Genomic DNA, 5043 nt, shown 5'->3' on the forward strand with positions numbered 1-5043 from the left:
AAAAAAAAAAAAAAAAAAAAAAAAAAAAAAAAAAAAAGAAAATGTCACACACACACACACACAGAGGAATATTATTTAGCCTAAAAAAAAGAGAAAAATCCTATCGGTCCTGACAACATGAATGGACCTGTAGTGAAATAAGCCAGACACAAAAAGACAAATATCATATGATCTCACTTATATGAGGAATCTAAAATAGTCAACCTCATAGCTGTGGGGAGTAAAATGATGGTTGATGGGGTCTGGGGGAGGAAAAAATGGGAAGGTGATGGTCAAAGGGCACAAAGTTTCAGTATGCAATATAAATAAATTCTGGAGACTTACTTATGATATTATGATGCAAGCAATATATATTTGGTCTCTACCTCAGGTTCTTGGCACAGAGCTCCTAAAACCCTTGTAATTTCCTGAGTAGGAGCAGGCTAGGTGTATCTTTTGATCTAATATTTGGTCTTTGGCCCCAATTCCTGACATGGAGTTCCTAATCCCTTGGAATTTCCTGGGTGATAGGAGTGTCTTTTATTCTAATGAAGCAAGTCTTTGTGGGCTCCTGGATGGGGGCTGGTCAGCAGAAAGATCAAGCTGTGATTAGAAGCTTGGAACTTTCAGCTCTACTCCTCCCCATCCTCTGGGAAGGGGAAAGGGGCTGGAGATTGAGTTAATAATCATGTGTGCCTGTGTGATGAAGCCTCCATAAAAATCCCTGAACTACAGAGTTAGGAGAGCTTCTGGGCTGGTGAACACATCCACATGTCAGGAAGGTGGCACACCCCAACTACATGGGGACAGAAACTCCTTCACTCAGGAACCTTCCAGTTTACACCCTATGTATGTCTTCATCTTGATATTCAACTATACCCTTTGTCATATCCTTTATTAATATAATAAACCAGTAAATTTAAGTGTTTTCTTAAATTCTGTGAGCCATGCTAACAAACTAATGGTACTTGAGGATGGGGTCATGAAAAACCCTGATTATTAGCTGGTAGGTCAGAAGCACTTGTAAAACAATCTGCAGCTTTCAACTGGCATTAGAAGTGGGGGGCCATCTTGTGGGACTGAGCCCTTAACCTGTAGGATTTTACTCTAATTCCAGGTAGAGAGTGTCATAATTGAATTGAATTGTAAGACACTCTGTTGGTGTCTGTTGCAGAAAAGTTTGGTGTTTAGGGAAAAAAGCCACATATTTTGGCCACAAAAGTGTTCTGTGTTGTGTTGAGTGGAGCATGTGAGAGAAGGAAGAACATCTTGTTTTTTTTTTTTCCTATCAAATACACTAATAAACAGCATATTATTGATAGGTAACAATAATGTATTATATGCCTAAACTTTGCTAAGACAGTAGATATGTTAAGTGTTCTTAACACACACACACACACACACACACACACACACAATGATAATAAAGGGGATTGGAGGACTCTTTGGAAAGTGATGGATATATTTATGCCCTTATCATTAACATTAAATGTATAGAGCTTTTTTATATGTGAATCATATATCAATTAAATAGTTTTAAAATGAAATAAAATGTGGGGACATTACTAGAGACCTTACAGAAATATGAAGTAGTATAAAACATACGATGGACAATTGTCTACCGCATATTAGATAACCTAGATAAAATGGACAACTTCCTAGAAACACAAAAACTGCCCAAATGACTCAAGAAGTACAAAATCTGATGAGATATAGGTAAAGAAAATGAATCAGTAACCAAAATCCTCCTAGAAAAGTCCAGGATCAAATGGCTTTGGTAGTGAATTGTACCAAACATTTAAAAGTAATTAACACAAAGTTGGGTGCAGTGGCTCACGCCTGTAATCCCAACACTTTGGGAGGCTGAGGTGAGCAGGATCACCTGAGGTCAGGAGTTCGAGATCAGCCTGGCCAACATGGTGAAACCCCATCTCTACTAAAGATACAAAAATTGCCAGGTGTGGTGGTGCATGCCTGTAATCCCGGCTACTTGGGAGGCTGAGGCAGGAGACTAGCTTGAACCCGGGAGGCAGAGGTTGCAATAAGCTGAGATTGCGCCACTGCACTCCAGCCTGGGTGACAGAGCGAGACTCTGTCTCAAAATAAATAAATAAATAAATAAATAAATAACACAAATACATCTTGAAGTATTCCAAAAATTAGAAGAGGATGTGACATTTCCTAACTCATTCTATGAAGACATCCTTAAACTGATATCACAGCCAGACAAAAATATCACAAGAAAACTATAGATCAATTTCACTTATGAATATAGATGTAAAAATTCTCAAAAATATCAACAACTATCAAACTGAATCTAACAGCATATTAAAATATTATACTCCATGACCAAGTGGAATTTATTTCAGGAATACATATTTAGTTCAATATATGAAAATCAACATAATACATCACATTAAGAGAATGAAGGAAAAACATCACGTTCTTACAAATTGATACAGAAAAGGCCTTTGACAAATTCCAATTCCCTACCATGATAAAAACACTCACCAAACCAGGAATAAAGGAGAACTACCTTCACATGATAAAAGGCATTTACAAAAATTTAAGGATGAAAGACTTTCTCCTATAATCAAAAGCAAGACAAGGATGCCCACTTTTACTACATCAATTCAACATGGTACTGGAAGTCTAGCCAGATAATTAGGCACGCCAAAAGAATAAAGGCATATAAATTGGAAAGGAAAAAGTGAAACTCTCTCTCATCATTAATGACATGATGCTATACATAGAAAATCCCAAGATCCACAAGAAACTTACTAGAACTAATAAACCAGTTCAACCACCTGTGGCAAACTGCTTATTACCATTCCACAAAGACATAAGAAGCTTGCATCATAATGTCAATGTGCTCACTGCTACTTTCATCAAAAAAACCTGCTATGAAAATAATGTGTAATTTGTTGTCAATTTAAATAAATTCTGGCATAGATTCCTTTTCTTTTAACTTCAGATTAGCACTTTGAGTAGCATCATTCAGGATTGATCATATGCTCCAACTTTATAACTAAATTTTACACATTTAAATTAATATGAAAAATGATTGTGCTCACTTTGGCAGCACATATACTAAAATTGGAACGATATAGAGAACATTAGCATGGACGCTGTGGAAAGATAACACGCAAATTCATGAAGCATTCTGTATTTTTAATTAAAAGACACAGAATGGCAAGGTGGATAAACAGTCAAGACCCATCAGTGTACTGTAATCAAAAGACCCATCTCACATGCAAAGATACACATAGGCTCATGAAAGCAGAAAGAAGGCAGGGTTGCAATCCTAGCTTCTGACAAAACAGACTTTAAACCAACAAAGATCAAAAAAGACAAAGAAGGGCATTACACAATAGTAAAAGGTTCAATTCAACAAGGAGAGCTAACTATCCTAAATATATATGCACCGAATACAGGAGCACCCAGATTCATAAAAAGAAGTTCTTAGAGATCTACAAAGAGACTTAGACCCCCAAACAGTAACAGTGGAAGACCGTAACACTCCACTATCAATATTAGACAGACTGTCAAGACAGAAAACTAACAAGGATATTCAGGACGTGAACTCAGCTCTGGATCAAGTGGACCTGACATATATCTACAGAGCACTCCATGCAAAAACAACAGAATATACATTTTTCTTGGTACCACGTAGCACTTACTCTAAAATCGATCACATAATTGGAAATAAAACACTCCCCAGCAAATGCAAAAGAACTGAAATCATAACAGTCTCTCAGACCACAGTACAATCAAATTAGAACTCAAGATTAAGAAACTCACTCAAAACCACACAACTACATGGAAGCTGAACAACCTGCTCCTGAATGACTCCTGGGTAAATAATGAAATTAAGGCAGAAATCAAGAAGTTCTTTGAAACTAATGAGAACAAAAAGACAAAGTACCAGAATCTCTGGGACACAGCAAAAGCAGTGTTAAAAGGGAAATTTATAGCACTAAACGCGCACATCAAAAAGCTACAAATATCTCAAATTAACACCCTAACAACACAACTAAAAGAACTAGAGAACCAAGAGCAAAAAAAACCCCAGAGCTGGCAGAAGACAAGAAATAACCAAGATCAAAGTTGAACTGAAGGAGATACAGACATGAAAAACCCTTCAAAAAGTCCATGAATCCAGGAGCTGGTTTTCTGAAAATAATAATAATAACAATAATAACAAAATACATAGACCACTAGCTAGACTAATAAAGAAGAAAATATAGAATAACCAAATAGACACAATAAAAAATGAAAGAGGATATCACCAATGACCCCACAGAAATACAAAAAACTACCAGAGAATACTATAAACACCTCTATCCAAATGAAGTAGAAAATCTAGAAGAAATGGATAAATTCCTGGACATATAGACCCTCAAAACTGAACCAGGAAGAAGTTGAATCCCTGAATAGACCAATAACAAGTTCTGAAACTGAGGCAGGAATAAATAGCCTACCAACCAAAAAAAGCCCAGGACCTGACAAATTTACAACTGAATTCACCCAGAGGTACAAAGAGGAGCTGGGACCACTTCTTCTGAAACTATTCCAAACAACTGAAAAGAAGGGACTCCTCCCTAACCCACTTTATGAGGCCAGCATCATCCTGATACCCAAAACCTGGCAGAGATACAACAAAAACAAAAAAACTTCAGGCCAATATCCCTGATGAACATCGATGCAAAAATCCTCAGTAAAATACTGGCAAAGAGAATCTAACAGCACATCAAAAAGCTTATCCACCACGATCAAGTTGGCTTCATCCCTGGGATGCAAGTCTGGTTCAGCATATGAAATCAAATTAACATATTTTATCACATAAACAGAACCAATGACAAAAACCACAAGATTATCTCAATAGATGCAGAAAAGGCCTCCGATAAAATTCAACATCCCTTCGAGTTAAAAACTCTCAACAGACTAGGTACTGAAGGAATATACCTCAAAATAATAAGAGCCACTTACGGCCGGGCGTGGTTGCTCATGCCTGTAATCCCAGCACTTTGGAAGGCTGAGGCAGGTGGATCACCAGGGGTCAGG

The 5043-nt window shown here is 37.1% G+C and overlaps 1 non-coding gene across 1 annotated transcript; it reads left to right on the top strand.

Annotated features, from left to right (window-relative positions):
- Positions 1–3045: 3045 nt before the first annotated feature.
- On the top strand, positions 3046–3152 carry LOC113222854. The gene has a single exon (XR_003308554.1). It is a non-coding gene; the product is annotated as a U6 spliceosomal RNA (small nuclear RNA).
- Positions 3153–5043: the final 1891 nt, after the last annotated feature.

Source organism: Piliocolobus tephrosceles, unplaced genomic scaffold, assembly GCF_002776525.5.
Source record: "Piliocolobus tephrosceles isolate RC106 unplaced genomic scaffold, ASM277652v3 unscaffolded_35651, whole genome shotgun sequence".
Lineage (NCBI taxonomy): Eukaryota > Metazoa > Chordata > Mammalia > Primates > Cercopithecidae > Piliocolobus > Piliocolobus tephrosceles.